The sequence below is a fragment of the Pocillopora damicornis genome, chromosome 11 (genome assembly GCF_964200805.1).
Source record: "Pocillopora damicornis chromosome 11, jaPocDami1.2, whole genome shotgun sequence".
Classification (NCBI taxonomy): Eukaryota; Metazoa; Cnidaria; class Anthozoa; order Scleractinia; family Pocilloporidae; genus Pocillopora; species Pocillopora damicornis.
The window spans coordinates 12,533,229-12,552,665 of NC_142680.1; the positions used below are offsets into that span (position 1 = coordinate 12,533,229).

Consider the following 19,437-nt stretch of genomic DNA (forward strand, 5'->3'; position numbering starts at 1 on the left):
GATGACAAGCACTGTCAACAGTGTCTCGGAACCCGAAATTTACGCACAGATGCTTATCAATGAACAGCTCATTAAGTTCCATATTGATTGTAGTGTAGCCGTTAATGTTCTGCCGATCAAGTACGTCAACAAAGAAGATATCCACCTGACGAAACGTGTTTTGCAACTGTGGAATAATACTGAACTTAAACCTGAAGGAATTTGTCGCGTGACCATACGCAATCCAAGAGATCGGAAAAAATACTCAGTCGAGTTCATTGTTGTCAACGAGAATTTGACCCCACTGCCGGGTGCAGCAGTAATACAGCAGATGGGCCTGCACGAAAAGTGCACGAACAGTGCACGAAAAAGACTTCGGAAAAGTGGCCGCAGCAAGAATAGCAAGCACGAAGCAACAGACAACCCAAGAAATCATTGAAGAATACCGTGACGTATTTGAGGGTGATTTGGGGACACTAGAAGGATTACAACACCTCGACGTTGACCCTTCCATGCCCCCCACCATTGCACCATCGCAACGAGTGCCATTCGCCATTAGGCCCAAGCTCAAAGCCGAGCTTGATAGTAGTAGTAGTAGTAGATCTTTATTTTAACTTGGTAAAGAATCTTCAGTTATACTAATAGTATTTTAATTACAATCATTTGTAAAAAAATTAAAATAACTACAAAAGCTGATTTCAAGATTGCCGAGTGGGAATCGAATGTTTCAAGTGCGCAGTTGATTTCCTTCTTAGATTGCCCAATTGATCTAATCGCCCTAATATTCTGAGGAAGAGAATTCCATAGTAAGGCACCGCTATAGCCAACGCTACGTTTCAAATAGTCAGTACGCGGCTTGGGTAAGTTTAACTTACGGAAAGAATCACGCAAGTCATAGTCTGTGTGTTGTTCACGGAATAAAACATGCAAGTACACTGGGGCTAACCCGTTGAGGGATTTAAACATCATTATAGCTTTCTGCTTTCTTCTTCTTAACGATAACTGGTCCCACTTCAAAGTTTCAAGAAGCAGGCTTGAATTTACCTCACAGTTGGCTTGCAGGAAAACCCTAGCTGCTTGGTTTTGCAATTGTTGTGGTTTCTCACATAGATAAGAACTCAATCCATCCCAAACTGGAGAACAGTAATCGAAATGAGGTTGGATTAAAGCGTTATATATTTGGACTGCAGTGAACTGAGAAATGAGGGACCTAATGCGCCTCAGAGCACCTATTGCCGAGGATATCTTTCTGCATAGTTCTTTGATGTGATTAGACCATGAAAGTCGGTCATCGATAATTAAACCTAATGACTTGGCGTGCTCAACCCTGCAAATCAGATGGCCATCTAATTGGATATTAATATCACTACAATTTTCAGCAAGAAACTTTTAACGAGTACTAATCACCATAAACTCAGTTTTCGCAAATGTTTAGACTAAGCTTATTAGATTTTAGCCAGTTGTAAAGATTGTTAAGTTCAGAAATTGTTGCTTGTTCGAGTTCGGCAAAAGTGCAACCAGGGAAGGTGATGTTAGTATCTTCGGCAAACATTTTTGTGCAGGAAATATCGAGGCAATTAGGAAGATCATTTATATATATTTAAAAGAGCTGAGGTCCCAGGTCCTGGGGAACCCCGCAGGTTAATCTATTTGCATTGGATAAAGCTCCATTGACACTGCATTTTTGGGATCTATTACATAAGTAGGACGCAAAAAATTGTATAGCACTTTGATCAACCCCATAGTTCGCAAGTTTCCGCAAAATTATTTCGTGATCGATTGTATGAAAGGCCGTTGTCAATAATATATAGATTTAGCCAAGCCTAAAAGCGGAGCTCTTATTAGTTTTTTTTCTACGTTACACTGAATAAAAACTGTAATGAAACTATCTACTGGCAAGTCTTTGTATTACATTTCAACCCAACCATTTCCTCAGCATATAAACACTATTACAAAATAATTAGTCATGAAAAACTTGTGGCATATACACCATGTTTGAAATGCCATGACCATAGTAAGCTAACAGGATTGAGGAGGATGTATGTGCAGTTGTTCGTTGTCTTAAGCAGCGCTGTTAGCGTGCTGTGCATTGATTGAAATCCAGATTGGCACGTATTCAAGAGGCTATTATCCTGAAGGTAATCATAAAGTTGACGATAAATAATTTTTTCGAAAATTTTTTAGACGAGTGGCAATACTGATATTGGTTGATAGTTCCCTAGTTCACGCTTGGATCCTTTCTTAAATAGCGGGGTAACTTTGGCAATTTTCCACTCGTTTGGATAGATTTCAGTATCTATACAGCTTTTAAAAATGTATGCTAAGGACGACCCGACAATACTGCTAGAAAGTTTTAAGAGTTTACAGGGAATTCCATCCAACCCAGTAGCTGGTTCAAAAGCCTGCATACAGTGCCAGTGCTTGGGGTTTAAGAGAAAATATTGTGTCTGTGGGTTGTAGATAGAATTCTGGCTCAATGGTTGACGGTTGTATTTCACTTGCCAAATTTGATCCAGTAGTTGCAAAAAAATCGTTAAAGACTTCAGCCATTTCAGCCGCAGAAGAAATAGGTTCGTTGTTTACCTTAATTTCGGAAATATTTCGTACTCTGCCATATTTGCGTGAGCTTAGGTCGTCAATCAGCTTTCATGTTTTTCGAGGATTCATTTTATTCACTTCCAAGTTATGCGTAAAATACTGGCATTGTTTACTTCGTCTCGAGCTTGCTTATATCGCTCCCAAGCCGTCGCGCTATTTTCTTGAATAGCAATTTTCTTCATATAATTCCGTTTATAAATTTTACGAGTCAGTTCATATGTAATCCACGGGGAGTGTTTATTGGAGACCCGTTTTCAAGTGGGGCATGCTTATCAATTATTTCCATAAATAAATTTTTCCAAACCTCCACATCACTTGCGGATTTGTCTCTGAAAAATTTTATGCCATGGCTGTTGTGCAACATCGCCGAGGAAATGGTGGTGGTTGAAATTTTTAAAAGCGTGTGTCTCAATCGTGCGATGACTACCAGTTCGCTCGTAGCAGATTTTAAGAGTCATGAAGACCAGAGAAGGACTCCAATGAACTACACCAGCTTTTGATATTTTTTCGGGCGAACTAGTTATACAGAGGTCAATCAACGTACTCGAAGTGGGTGTAATTCTAGTCGACTCAGAGATCAATTGACTTAGTCCATATATATCAAGTATGTTCGTTAAAGTGGATGAGTTATGATTAGATCCGTCATGCAAATTACAGTTTAGATCACCCAGAAGGTAAAAGTCTTTCTGTTCAGAGTCCACTTTATCTATTAAAGACCCAAATTGCCAAAAAATATCTTGAGGAGAGTTTGGAGGTTTATACCACGTACTGACAATAAAAGATCTGGAGTGGGGTCTGATAATTTCGATGACAACACATTCAAGACGGTCATCGCATAAATCGTTAAGGATCTGATAATTTATGTTACTTTGTAAATATATGCAAACACCACCACCACTAACAGAGCGATCTTTCCTAACAACCTCAAATCCTGGCAAGTATATTTCATTATCATTGACCGAAATATCAATCTTCGTTTCATTGATAGCCAGTACATCAATTTTGGAGTCGAGTAAAAAAAAATTGAGATCATCTAAATGTGCAAGTAAACTATTGATATTTAATGCCGCCGTAACAAAACCCCGGCCAAATGGATTGATAGTGGATGGGTCGCCCTTATTGTTAGTGTACTTACGATTTATTCGCGGAGGCAAGGGCTCATCCGTTTCCCAGTCGGCAATACCCTAATCACCTCTTAAGTAATAACTAAAATTTGTTGCAAGTCGGGCAGTTCCTTTAGTGTTGAGGTGTAGACCACTTCTGTTTAGATCATGTTCAGGAGAGATATTTCAATGGTCGACATACCCCCATCCATTTTGATTGCCAAAAGTTTTAAGTATCTTGTTGACACCTGACACTTTAACGACGAGGACTTCATCATCAGACCTCAGAATAATACCGGATATCACAAGATCGGCCGAGGATTCATTACTAATCATGGTGGCTAGGTTAACGATCTCCTCAGCACAATTATGCGTAGACAGACACCAGCACATATAGAGGCACGAGGAGCTTAGTTTTTATGATGTCTTTCGAACATCATATACTTCGGCGATATGCTCGATTATATTTCTAAGAGGATCTTCTCCATATTGCTTACGCCACAACCACTCCTCTAGGTAGCTACCGAAGAGAGCTTTGGACATTCCTGTACGAGGTATACTTCGTTTGATTCCCCACCGTGTATTTTCAATGCGCTGAGTATGAGCGCCTGTGTCTGGGTCTACGAAGTTTAGGCTGTGGTTCACTGTGAGATGATTGTACCCTCGTCCCTGTAGGCAATCATAAGCTTTCCACATGCCGCTCATCACGCATATTTCTCGGCAATATTTGAGCGCGTATAATGGGTATGAGCGTGTCTTTATCCCTGCGCTCTACCGGTACAAGGAAGCAGGCCTTGGTTTCACGGCAAATACCACCAAAGACCCACTTTCCTTCGACGTAGCGACCGTGGTGATACATCTCATTTCTTCGTGCAAAATCCAACATGTTTTAAAGGTGAGGAAAATGATTTCAATGTTAATTTTTGGAATTTGAATAAGGTATTAGAAATATAATTTTGAAAGTTAACCTCTATCGGCAAGAAGCACATGTAGAACAATGGTATAGAGGATAGACTGCTATTCTGACGAAGACTATAGAGAATTGAGAGTTCGAACCCTGCAGGTAACGTAAAAAAAAGAAAAGAGAGGGGCCTTGAAGGGAGGATAGAGAGAGTGAAGTGTCCGCCAGAGAAATGGGGGAAGAGAAAGAGGGGAAAATGGAGAGAGAGAGGGAAAAACCGCGCGAAAAGAAACGCCGTGAAAAAAAACCTCTTTTATTAGTGCAGTAAGTAATAATTAGGGATGTATATATTCAATTACCAAGGGAATTGTCTATTGTATTCAAAGACAAAGAGTAGAATGCATAATTAATAAGATGTGCATGCATAATGAAGTATGGGGCTGTGCGGAAATTTTTCCCAGGTTAGTTGTCATTTCGGCTTAGTAGTACATCATCTATCACAGGCAGTGAATATCTCTCTCCAGGCCGAGGCCGTACGCAACATGCCCAAGCCAGAAAATGTGAACGCTGTGAGGTGATTGTGCGGGTTCGTAAACTACCTTGCAAAATTCCTGCCTAGCCTAGCAGGGGTGCTAGAGCCCATACGGCAGTTGACACGTAACGAATTACCATGGCAGTGGCAACATGAACATGACACAGCATTCGAGAAGTCAAAGAGCTTGTGACAGAGGCACCATTGCTGAAGTACTACAACCCTGATAAGGAACTCACAGTGCAATGTGACGCCAGTGAAAAAGGACTTGGGGCCGCCTTAATGCAGCATGGGTAACCCATAGCTTTTGCAGGCCGTGCTCTGACTGCCCCAGAAACTAGATATGAACAGATAGAAAAGGAGATGCTCAGGGTAGTGTTTGCACTTCAGAAGTTTGATCAGTACATCTTTGGTCGTTCAGTAACAGTCCAGAGTGACCATAAGCCACTAGTAGCCATCTCCAACAAACCACTACGAAGTGCGCCCAAGAGATTACAAGGGATGCTGCTGAAAATGCAGAAATATGACGCGACCATCCTCTACAAACCAGGTCCAGAGATGCACCTGGCTGACACCCTCAGCAGGGCATTCCTTCCCATCACTGAGAATGCCCAAGGAGAGTTTGAACGTGTGAATGCAGTCAAACTACTCCCGATGACAGATGAAAGACTTGAGGAGATAAAGAAAAGCACCTGTAATGATGACGTCTTGCAGGAACTAAAGGAAGTCATCCAGACTGGCTGGCCAGAGGACAAGCAGGACCTACCCACTGTACTAGCTCCTTATTTCAGCTTCATAGATGAAATGAGCGTCTATGATGGTCTCGTATTCAAAGAAGAGCGGCTCCCATCCCAAAGTAGATGCGACCAAAGGTGAAAGAACGCTTTCATAGTTCACACATGGGCGTAAATGGCTGCCTAAGAAGAGCTAGGGAATGTATGTACTGGCCCAGCATGACTGCGGAACTGAAAGAATACATCTCACACTGTGAGAAGTGCAGTGAGTACGAGGCAAGACAGCAGAAAGAGTCCTTGATAAGCCACGAAGTTGCAGAACGCCCCTGGGAAAAGATTGGCACAGATTTGTACAACATCGATGGCCAAGACTACTTAGTTGTTGTAGACTATTTTTTAAATTTCTGGGAAATCGAGCACCTCCCCAACACAACAACGAGTACCATCATCAAGAAGCTGAAGTGCCATTTCGCGAGACAAGGCATCCCAGAGATTGTCATAAGTGACAATGGGCCACAGTTTGCTTGCGAAAAATTCAGCAATTTCGCCAGTGAATGGGACTTTGAACACAGACCAGGAAGTCCTGGACACCAGCAGACAAATGACAAGGCAGAAGCAGCTGTTAAAGAGGCCAAACGACTTCTGTGAAAGGCCAAAGACACCAAAAGTGACCTATACCTCGCAGTGTTGGCACATCGGAACACCCCTACTGAGTCAATGGGCACCAGTCCTGCCCAAGGGTCGCTTGGCCGGTGGTGTAAGACACAGCTCCTCACCACCAAAGAGCTACTAAAGTCGCAATCTGTACCAACTGAAACAGTACAGAAGACCCTGGAAAAATAAAGCGCGGCAAGCCCTGTATTACAACAAAGGGACACGTGACCTTTTACCAAAGAGGAAAGTGCTGTGGTCAGAATGAGACCATTCCGACTCGGACAACGGGTATGGGAACAGGCAACAGTGACAAAAAGACATGACGAACGGTCCTATGAAGTCGAGACGGAGAAGGGAACCTACCGAAGGAACAAGGCGGACCTTCAAGAACAGCCCACCCCACAGAGATCCCTACAACAAACACCATCAGTCAAGCAAACTCCCGAGCAAACACCCTCAGACACTCCGCTCAAGGACCAGGGAACGATCCAAGCTGAAGCCAACAGCACACCTGAGACAGCTGGACCCAAGCAGCAAACAACACCTATTTCTGTACCACAGCACCCAAAAAGGACCATCAGAGAACCAGCATACCTCAGGGACTACGTGCGCTAGGAACTCTGAACATTTGTTAGAATACGGACTAGACTTGTGATTACCAAACATTGATTTTATGATTTTGAATTTTTTTAAAGTGTTTTTCTTTATTTGCTATTTCCCAAAGGAAGGGGGATGTTACGTAACTAATACCTGCTAGTCTTAGTATGCTGATGTATGCTTTATGAATCACGTGATCACGTACACGCTATTCGATTTGAGTAAATAAAAGAGTATGGAACAAAACAAGAACATGGACATTAGACTCATATGCTGTATGTCAGTAATCATTTTCAGAAGCTATTAACCAAGGAGAGCAAATACCACCATCTACTTGGACAAAGATTGGGCAGAGGAGATGGGAGAAAATTCAGTCTTCAAAATATTAAAAGAGCTGCCAAACTGCAGATATTCCTTAATATATTTTTTCGTTTCACTGAATTCCTTCATCTTAAAATTTTGATCCCACTCCAACTTTTGCAAAAGTTGACCAAACAAACACTGCAAATAGAAACGTTCTCCTGAAAACTTTGCAAAGTATCATGTGCTGTAAAAATAAAGCGCGGCTATGATGATATAGGTCAAACCTGCATTCTGCTTTATTATGCTTGCATTCTTAGAACTATGATTAAACTTTGTATCTTGGATATCCACACTAGGAAAATTTGAGCTTATTATTAAGAAAAAAAGATGTTGACAGACATATCATCAACATGTGATTGTGTATGATGGATGAAACCTTTCTTGGAACGATGTGACTGTAGTGGAAAGATTTGATGATGTTATGGAATGATGTCACCGAACTGACTTGGAACAAAGTTATCATGAAAGGAAGCGACCAGGTATTGAGAGAAAGCGTCCCAGAAAATTAAGTTCCACCAATCAGAGGATATTTGTTATCAAACAGCTTCTAAACTCTTTAAGAGGCTGTCCACGTAAGAACGTATAAGGCAAATTTTGGTCCTGCACCGATTTCCCTAAGTTTTTCAGTGAAACTCAACAACTCTATCCCATGTACAAATATCACATTTGTTTTTATCAATTTCATTTTTTTTTTATTTTTACGAGACAATTTTAAAGGTCACCCCAAAACTGCTCAATTTGTCTTCTGTGACCCCTATGATTAGGCTAGAAATATCGAGCGCTACCGAATCCTTATTTCCCAATCTACAAAGCTGATTATTTTACATCTTTAAGAATGACTTTATTGAAATACTTCAAAGGTAAAACGATTGCATTCTGTAAAATTTTTACCAAGTTATGAAACTTTTAAAATACCTCATCGTGAGCATTAAAATTTGTGTGGAGTGAGGTACATGCGGTTGAAAGCTATTTTCTCTTATGTGGGACCTGATCTAGCTTTCAGCTTGAAAGTACTTAGATAGAGCAAGTTAAATATAGAATAAAACTTTTGGGCACTCCTCATCCTACGCCGTACAGAGCTTTGTGAATTTAATAAACATTCACCGTCTTGATCGAAAAACCAACGATAACGCAGTCTGACCAGCAGAGAGGTTTGTAAAGCTTAACAGCCCTAAAACACTTAAAGGCGCAGGAACAATTATCTGATGGAGTATCAAGATCGATATTAATCAACATTTTCAGGGGGGATGCACAAAAATGCCCTTTTTGGAGGTTGCAACACTCTTGTTGCCATGGTAACAATGGATGATTGTTCTCGGCGGAAAGGCCATACTTACAAACAAAAATTTGCCTAAAAAGTGTAAAATGTAAATCTCTCAATCTCACCACGTCTGTTTGGACGATACAACTTAATACTTACAGCACATATAGTGATATTGTTTATCGTTATTGTGGCGCATTCAATTTTTCATGAGAGTTAATCTAAATACAGGAATCGATAATTTATCAAGGTACACTTTCGGCCATTTTGGCTAAAGAGTAAAACAACTAACATATTTTTCTTAATTTCTCCAAAAGTACACCGATCCTGGAACTGAGACTTAAGTCCTAATTAGTACTAATGTTCTAGTTGCTAATTCTGTAAAAATCTTTGCGGGCCAGTCGCTACCTTTTATAAGGGTAGTTCACGAACTGACCTCAAAAATCTATTGTTGCATATAGACAGACTTACTAGACATACGTTTAAAAGAAGCCTATCTCATAATCAATGTCTTACAGGAAACTATTTCTTCTAGCCGTTATTTACATCAGCCAAAATAAAGCTTACCGTGAACTCTCAGTCTCATAATTAGGCTCAATGCATGGGTTCCTTTCTGCAAGGAATCATCCTTAAAATTAGTTTCAAAGGAAGTTGCATTTTCCTTTGGCTATTGATTCGCTCTAGTGTTCATCGTCAGAGGTTACTGACTTGCTAAAAATATCAAATTCAGCCCCCAATTCCACCTAAAAGTGACACCTACTTCAATGATGAGCCAGCAACCAAGCATGAAATGTTTACGATCATTTCGTGGTAGGATTCAAGCTTTGTTTCCCACCCCAGATGTTATCTCGAAAGATACAAACTAAGTTTTGGTAAGTAACAGAACGAAAAAGCAACAATCACCTTCTTTAAACGGGCGATTGACCCTGAAAACCACACACCCTAGACGAAAGTAGAAACCACGTTTGGTCAGCGGATTTGATTTAGAGAATATGCCTGTCACTATGGACTCAATACTGTCTCTACATTTGTTTTCACCATTTGCCATTGTTGCTCTTAAAGCAAAATATTGCCGCTTTTATTCTTTTTTGCCCTAATGTATTTGACAAGACTGCCTTTAGTAACAGGCCTATATTACAATTGACGCAACACCTTTTTCGATAATATTGTTGCCCTGAGTTGAACTCCATGCCGGGGCTGCGCTTTGTATATATCCAACCGATGTGCCTCATGCCAGTTAGGATTTTTAAACTTTATGTTCATTAACAATTTTTTTTCTCGTAATGGCCCCAAAATACCCCATTAGGGGAGTTGCAAAAACTTCCTCAGTATTAAATTCTCAGACTTCCAAGAACACTGCAATGACACAAAATGAACTTAGAAATTCTCTGAGAGACTTAGCGAACTTCATTAAACACGTACGTCCAAAAAGCTTTACCTTCTTCACGCGCTTCGCACTCCACAAAACTGTCTGATAAAAAGAATAATTAATACGAAACATTAATATCGCAGAGGACGCGATATATTTATAAAAGTCACGCGCAGCTGAATTTGTCAGGAGCACGTGCACCAACGTGGCGCCATTCAAAAGTAAAGTTACTCGCAAATAATAGAATAGACACGATAGTCAAGGTTCTTATGGTCAATTATCCACTGTGAAACGTTCATTAACAATCTGGATAGCATACATCTTCAACCTGTCAGCGGTACCACCGCAGGTTAAACAAAAACAGTTTCAACAATGGGGATATGTTACTTTGCATCTCCTTTGCAAACCTGCTCAGAGCAGTTATTATTTCTTGGCAACTGCAATCGAGATATCACGAACATCTCAGGACATATGGGCTGAGCAAATCTCAAGGGGACATCGATGACGAAGTGGACTTGATACTTTGTAGGGCAGGTGGGTCAAATCAATATTTCCTCCTTTGTCTTTTGAAAGGAAAAATAAAAAGTGTGAAGCGAAAACTAACAAAATATAGAAGTGTCCACGCGCGTAATCAAACGAAATTTGCATCGCAATATTAGAATCTGGACTGCTGGATTAAACGGAACAGGGATTTTATCACGATTATTCTCAACAACTTCAAAAATAAAATAACTAAAATAAAAGGCAAACTCTTTTGATTCTGCCTTTATGTTTTGAATAATAATAATAATGATACTAACAATAATAATACATTGTTAGGGCTAACAAATTTTTCCGCATAGGATTTTTCTCTATCATATGAGTAGAGGCCAACAAATTTAAGATGTGCAGACATCATCACGATCAGTTAAGAATATATTGGAGGGGCCGACGAAGGACCTGTCAGGTGCCTCCTGAGATTTCGACTCACAAAAGTCCTAAGAAAAAAGAAGATCGCTCTGTTTTGAAAGGACATTCTCTTGCGATCAAGAAGCGAATTGAGAAGATTGTGCCCGTTGGATCTGGGAAGGAAGAAAAACAGACACTCAGTAAGCTTAACTCGAGTTTCGTCAAATCTATTTAAACAGTTGCTTCCCTATTTCAAGCTGATTTTTATTTGTCTTTTTGATAAAAATCCTTTTTTAATTATCAGCTTTATGTCGAGCGTGCAGGGAGTCGCTGAGTAACCAGACACAAGCAGATGAAGAGGAGGTAAGAATGTACTCCCTCTCCTGTTATCGTTTCCAGTAAGGCTGTTACATTCCACTTATTTAACTCATGTTTTTTTTTTCATCCTATCTATTACTAATATTCTTGAAAGCTGATCGAACAGGATGGCTTTGGTGATGAAGAAGGGATTTTGTCATCGAGCATGAGAGCCCTGTAGATGATGAATTGTGAAGATAGATTCGACATGTTAAAAAATAATCAAATTATTTATTATTGAACTTTTTGCATTTTTGTATAGGATAATAGCAAAGCAGCGACCCGCCCTGGCAAAGTCATATGCCAAAAAAAGCTTTTAAAATGAGCTAGGAATGATTTAATCATGACGCCGAAAGGAGTGGATGTTTCGTGGCAAATGGAAAACAGTGAGAGTGATGACAGTGACGAATGTGGTGATAAGATGGATGTACATTCTGAGAAATTAGATGCCATTAACAAACTTCTTATCTTAGAAGGCCACAAGCCTCTGACACATGCATTGCAGGTCCCGTGGACAGATGCTTCGGAGAAAACAAAGCGCTTTTACACCTCAAAGATGAGCGAAGTCATCAACTCACTCCTTGAAGTCGTGGCTCCTAATGATGCCGGATTGCTACGGAGAGCTTTAAAAGAATTAAGGGAGATTAATCAACGCTATGATGACTTTAAAAGTTCAGAGTCCACCCTTCTAACAGCTCTTATAGAGAGCTACAAACAAGCCACGCATCACAGTGCTAGTCAACAAATTCTGAGCGTTATAGCAGACAAGCTATCCTTCACAGATCTTCACAGGTCACCGTCTACAGCATGGAATAGGAGCACAAACCTCATTGTCTCAAAAGTCCCAAGAACTCCGAGTAAGGGTGGATCCGGCATGAGTCGAACATTTCATTGATTTTATCACAAGTCAGCAAATTTTTCAAGACCTGCCGTTTGGAAGAAAAAAGTTGAAATTGTCTAACGGTGAAATTCTGGATGTTCCAAATGTTATTCGGCTACACATCCCTACACGCCTGGTAAACCAATATTTCCAATATTGTCAAGAAACAGGGTTCACAAACCCACTGCCAAGGAGCACTTTGATGAAAATTTTGTCTGAAAGTTGTAGTGCCTCAGTCAGACGATGTATGCAAGGCCTAAATAACTACTTAGCTGAAGGAGCAAGAGCTTTTGATGAGTTGTCAAGTATTGTGGACAAGCTTTCAGAAATTGGACTTGAAAAAGATGTCGCAGATCGCCTCAAAGAATCCCTAAAAAGTGGCAAACAGTGCCTAAAAGGAGATTATAAGGTGCTTTCCACTCGTCAATTATATTTGATTTTCAATAATTACTTTGTTTTCAAAATTCGGTAGAATGTTTTCATAATCTTAATAACTTTGCAGTTTTTCAACGACTTTACCCGTTCCGTTGTTTTCATTCCTCTTCAATACTCTAGGTTCATGTTGCTCTCGAGTCTACGATTCCGGATCATTGCAGAGCATTCGCTTTGAGTGATCCCGCAAACAGCTTTTACCAAACGCCATGCAATCACGAACATAAGGTGGCCTGTGACCGATGCTCGAGTCTCTGTCAGGTGTGTGTTTATGTATCTTTTATAATCCACTTCCATTGTCAACTGTCCACTATTTATGGACAGTACTGAAAATATATAAGATATAGCGTAAAGTGAATAGGTGCGGAAGAGAACGGAAAATTGTAATGACCTCAGATCAAGTATTTTCAAAGTTCGAGAGGTATTGATTACGGTTTGCCAACGTTCAATGCTTTGAAGTCCTGGCTTCTTTTGCAGGTGTTAGAAAACATTAATTGCGAGGTACGTAAGAAGAAGTTTTTAAACGAGGAAGACAGAGATGAAGCAATCTTCATGGTCCAAAATGCGAGGCATTTCATTTCAGAATGGAAGGCACATCAGTTACGAAGTGCTCATCAAAACACTTGTCGCTTGGATATCCTGCAGCGTATGAGCTCTTCTTCTGTGCTGATTGTCCATTTAGTTGTTTTACTCTTTAGCCAAAATGGCCGAAAGTGTACCTTGATAAATCATCGATTCCTGTATTAACATTAACTCTCATGAAAAATTGAATGCGCCACAATAAAGATAAACAATATCACTATATGTGTTGTAAGTATTAAGTTGTATCGTTCAAACAGACGTGAGATTGAGAGATTTACATTTTACACTTTTTAGGCAAATTTTTGTCTGTAAGTATGGCCTTTCCGCCGAGAATAATCATCCATTGTTACCATGGCAACAAAAGTGTTGCAACCTCTAAAAAGGGCATTTTTGTGCATCCCCGTGAGTACCTAACTGCATGCAAAATTTGAAGAAGGTTTGAAAATTTTCATTTCCCAATTTGTTTGATTCTTACAGAGACTCGTTCTTAACACTTTTGCCTGAACTAAATTCCTTAAGCTAGACAGTGGAAACAGAAACCATCGAGATGCTGAAGGTGGTGCGTACCGTGACGCGGTCTACGGTGATTAGCTAGTACATACAGTTTTTTCAGGAGGAGAAGTTCAAACCTCTCAGTCGCACCACTTTATTCAAAACCTTAGAAGTCAGACAAGCTTCACAGAAAAAGTTGATACAAGGCCTTGACAATACTGCTGCTGCTGGCTCTGCTGGTTTCCAGAAAAATGAAATGATTGTCGATGATCTTGAGAAAGGAGGAATGAATAGGCAATGGTGCGCTGAAGTTAAGGAAAGGCTTAAGAGTTAAAAGCGCTACTTAAAGACCAATTATCGTGTTCACTGCAATCCAGTGGAAGCTTTGTCCTGACCATTGCCGCAAGTTCGCTTTAAGTGACGAACAAGATCCCGACTTCCAGGAGAGATGCTCCCATCAACACACAGAAAACTGATACGAGTGTCAAAATCTGCGAAATGTCTTAGATGAAGTCGAAGACAAAGTTCTAGGTCCGTTTTGGGTCCCTTATGGCAGTGAACATCGAGACGATCTGCTATACGACTTCAAACTGGCACAGATATTTTTGAGTGGAAGGCTCATATTGTTCGCTCTGCAAACCAGGAAGCAGCTAAGCAAGATCAGCTGAAGACGATAAGTACTAATCAGAACTGTGCACTGGTAATATTGGACTGGGCAATGAAGTTCCTACAGCTTCAATATCGTGAGAAGCAGTCAGATTAGTTTGGCAAGAGAGGATCGAGTTGGCACATCTCGATGGTGATCACAAGTGATCCAAACCTTGAAGGAAGACTTGAACTGCGGGCATATGCTCATCTGTTTGACGCATGCCAGCAGGACGGGTTCGCCGTGTGTTCCATCATAGAAAGCACACTGAGAGAAATTAAGACCGAAAAGCCTCATATCACCTGGGTTTATCTGCGGTCAGATGAAGCTGGCTGTTATCATAATAACTTCCTCATTGCAGCAGCAAGAGGAATTGCTTAGCGGGTTGGTTTAGAAGTTTGTCGGTACGACTTTTCAGAGCCACAATATGGCAAGGATGTATGTGATAGAATTCTGTGTCCAATGAAAACATGCATCCGACGTTTCTGCAACGAAGGACACGACATTCTATCAAAGGGAGACATGAGGAGGGTACTTTCTGAAAGACCAGTGAAAGGTACATCCGCATGCGTTTGCGAAGTTGACGAGGCAAAGATAACTCTAGAAGTGAACAAGATAGATGGTTTTAGCAAGCTTCACAGTGTCCAGTTTGAGGAGAAAGGTATTCGTGTGTGGAGGTCGTACCGAATAGGGCGTGGCACGGAAATCTCTTTTGATCAGCTGGTGTTAGAGGGCCAAGCACTATGAACTGCAGTTTTATGAAAATTCCATGAATTTCATGTGAAAAACCCATGAAGATCATTTCATGGCCCATGAATACTGCAAAATGAAATTTCATGGGGTTATTTTTAGCCATGAATTTTCCATGAATTAGGGGAATTTTTTTCATGACCCATGAATTTCTTCAAAGTCAATTTTTATGACCCATTGATTTGCCATGAAAGTCACCAGAATTAATTTCATGACCCATGAATTTCTTTATATGCCTACTTTCATGACCCATGAATTTCTTCAGTCTACTTTCATGACCCATTAGTTTCCCCAGAAAGTCATCAGAATGAATTTCATGCCCATGAATTGCAATCAAACAGCATTTTAATGGGCTAACAATTTATTTGTTTTGGGAGAACAAAATTAATGGGCCATGAATATTTCCTGAAATCTGCTGCCCACGAATTTCATTGATGAATCCATAGGCCATTAAAAGTGGTATTAATGAGTTCATCACAGTCACTGATTTATCAACGAGCTGACTTTCATGATCTGTGGAACTGACTTGTTATAAATTTATCCACTGATGGAATTTTGGTGTACAGCGCGAAAACTGTCGAATGAAAATGTCCCTAAACATCTTAAGTGGCCTTTGTTAACGTAAAATATACAGGAAATCACAAAACAATGACTAAAAACAATGGATCTTCAATTTGCTCCTCTGTTGAGACAAATGGGGCTGGAGGCAATGACCCAGATGTTTGATCCTCACTTTGATTTTTTTGGGCCTTTTTGCCTTCGCCATACCTGGACGACTTTGTTGAATTTTTTCTGCCTCACTGCTAGCTTAGATTGCTAGCCATGACTCTGGAAACCTGTTCAAGGCCTTCTCTTACATTCTTACGGCTGAGGAATCTTCTAGGGCTTTTCCAGTAAGGCACCTGCAGAGTACAGATGCTTAAGTTGTACAGCAATGGTACGCATTGCATCTACACAAAATGTGGAACAAAACAATGAAAAATCAATCACTTTGTCACCTCAATTTGGAACTTTGAATAGTGTGCAAATGTAACCTGAAAAAAATGCTATTTTCACCTCGTTCATAGAGTCGCCGGTTAACAGAGTCAGGCCATCTTCTCAGTCGGGATGAAACGTTACCTTCATGTATTCATTGAGATCGCCTTCTACAACATCGTTGTTGATTTCGTGATCGCTTTCACAGGAATCACTGTCGATGTCAGCTCTGACTTTCTTGGACTCTGATGTCCTGTCGGTTGTTACTTGCTTCGAATTCCAAATACCGAACAGCTTTTTGTGCTGCTTTATTTTGTAAGATTACAGACGCAGCAACGAAACCTCTTTGGAGTCATTTCGTAACGTCGAACACGATAACCTGTGAGGTCACTATGTGACCGCTGACCTATGATGGCTGCGATGACCTAAGGTCACCACGTGAAAGTACACGTGATTTACGAAGAAGTGGCGGTTTTTTTCGTACCTCGTAGTGTTTGTGTAGCAGTCTCTTTTTTTCCAGATCAACGCAATGGACCGTCTGAAAAGTTTTTTCAAAGAGGTTTCCTCAAGATGAAGTTATCGATATGCATTACAACGTGAAGGGGTAAGTTCAAGCTTGGTCATCTTATTACGCGTAAACATCGGAGCGCGCACGCTAACTATTGATTTAACTTGAAAATTTTTATTCTGTGATCATCTGGCGAAACATCACAAGAGTTTGTATGGAAATACTTACGACCGTTCTTAGGAATAAAAAATACAGTCAAATTCTGAATACGAAATACCTCACCTCACAGTGCGTCGCTTAATATCTGACGGCTTCATGTTGAAAAGAACCTGTTTTGGCGAGTTATCCATTTCTAGGTTTACTACGTACATAAGAAAGGCTCTTAGATAACTGATGATGTGCTCCCTTTATTTTGCAAACAGTGAAGAGTGTTGGTCTACAAAACTGACGAAAGGAAATGCAAACTTGCTAAAGCAGCCTATCTTGGTCCAAATGATGATGAAGATGCAAATAGTAATGATAACCGAAAGAAGGATGGCACATTCAGGTGGCCAAAACAGAGAGACACTGACATAGTCAGCCATAGATATATCTTCACACATGCAAGAGTGCAGAAAGTTGGTAATTGTTTTGTTGTTAGTTACCTTGAGAGTATTGATCACAAGTGTAAAACATATCAAGAAATTTACATGAATGCTGTTACATAAATAGACATTATAATAACTGTCCATAACATTTTACACATGATTTTAGACGAAGGAAATGATATTTGAAGTTTAGACAAAAATACATCAAACTAGTGAGTATATTTTCAATAATTTCGTCCAAATATTTTTCACATCAAATTTATTTATAATATACCTTCAAAATAGTTTAAATAAACAGAAATATAGGAGCAGAATCTGTCTCCACAAGGAAAATCAGTGATATCAAAATAGAGCTAAAAATCATTAACATCTTAATTTTATGCAGAAAATTTCATACCAACTTTTTTTATTTAAGAAAGTGTAAACTGAATTATCACAATTTTGGAATCCTAAAGTAATATTTATATACAGCTGGTGAAACAAAATAAACTATCAGAGAATCCAGACTTCTGGTCATGTCTTTCATGTGTGTGTGCTTGTACAACAGGACCAAGAAGTTTCACAGATAGGTTAGTTCTTCAGTGTATAATTTAAGTGATAGTGTATGTATTACAGTTGTGGTGTACTGCAAGCTATACACTGTAGTAGTCTTTGGTAAAAGAAAAGTGAAGAATTTTTAATTCCAAACTCATAGGGTTTCCAAAGAATTTTCATGGTGCTTGCATATTCCTAACAACCCCATGAAAACTAACTGGCAATTAACTTTCATGTGCCATGAAAAAACCATGTAGAGGCCATGAAAATTCAAGAAAAATTTTCATGGTCTATGAATTTTTAACATATTCACAGGATATTCATGGGTCATGATTTGCTGCAACCCATTAAAAACTAGTGAACTTTGACACCATGAAATTTTGGGCTTGAAATTCATGGGTTTCTCAGTACCTTTGAAAAGGCCATGAAATGCCATTTTCATGGGTATTTCATGGCTTCTAGGTCACTTTACTCAATATTTCATGGGTTGTGAATATGGAAATTTTCACAGGTTTTTCATGGGATTTTTCAGGTCTTTTTCATGGCACTGAGACCATGAAAATGTCATTGATTTAACCATGAAAATCCTGTGAAAAATCTGTGAATTTACAATGAATTATTTCACAAGATTTTCATGGGTTTTGAGTTCATAGTGAAGGGGACACTGGTATCATTGTTAGTGAAACATTTTTCCCTCTTCATGATGTACGTGTTTATCAATGCTCAGATCCTGTGACAGAGAGTTCAGAAGAAGAGAATGATTGAGACGATTCGAATATAAGCATGTTTGAATGTTCCAAGCCTGGATACGTGAAGAGTTTCCAAACATTTTCAGAGCTCAAGTCACATTTGGACGTAGGGGATCATTGCGTCAAAGATGAAAGGCCGTCAGAAACGCTATATGACAAGCTTCGAAGAGATTGGGCAGACAGATTTACAACGTCAGTCAACGTCACTGAAAATGAACCGTCTCAACCTAATATCCGCCAAAGTGAAAATGTCTCAATACCCGCATTGCACACTGTCATTATGGGCTGGGCCCTACACAGGCCACGAGCAGGATCCATTAGATTAACTGACAAAGTTAAGAAATATCTAACTGCGAAGTTTGACCTAGGGGAACAATCAGGGCTAAAAGCTGACCCTCAGCAAGTCTCAAATGATATGCGCAATACAATAGATAAGCAGAATAGAAGGTTTTTTGAACGAGAGGAGTGGTTGACTGAGAGCCAAGTACAGGGTTTCTTTTCTCACCTTGCAGCAAGCAGGAGAAGGCAACAAGCACACTCAGAAATCGACCACAATCCAAAAGAACTATTTCAAGAGGAAAAAGAAGCTGAAAGACAACAGTTGATGGCGCACATTTGTAATGAACTGAGGCCACAACACCCTCTGTCTTACGGCGCTCTTACCTTGTGCGAGTGTGCGAGAGATAATAAGCTGAGTCTTTTTAATGTTTCACTGATTAAATAATTCTTGCGCTTTTTTGAAGTACCATTTAAATCAAGAGACAGGAAAAAAGACCTGATTGAACAGCAGGGTGTCTTAAATAGAAGAGCCCACTTTAATTTTAGGCCTAATTAAAGGGGATCCTTGTTTTTCCAGTTTTCCATCCTTTAAAACTCACTTATTTTGTAACCAATTCCTTATGTCAATGTTTAGTTTGCGTATGAGTATCGGTAAGAAACACCACGCATCAATGATTGCTTGAGAAA

The 19,437-nt window shown here is 39.9% G+C and overlaps 3 pseudogenes across 1 annotated transcript in view; 2 read left to right on the forward strand and 1 right to left on the reverse strand.

Annotated features, from left to right (window-relative positions):
• The window catches only part of LOC149037578 (uncharacterized), a 124,332-nt pseudogene that overhangs the window by 79,725 nt on the left and 25,170 nt on the right, over positions 1 to 19,437 (reverse strand). The gene's annotated exons all lie outside the window — the stretch shown is intronic.
• LOC149037579 (uncharacterized) overlaps positions 1 to 19,437 on the forward strand; it is a 120,764-nt pseudogene that overhangs the window by 75,920 nt on the left and 25,407 nt on the right.
• On the forward strand, positions 14,891 to 19,195 carry LOC149037592 (uncharacterized; annotated as a pseudogene).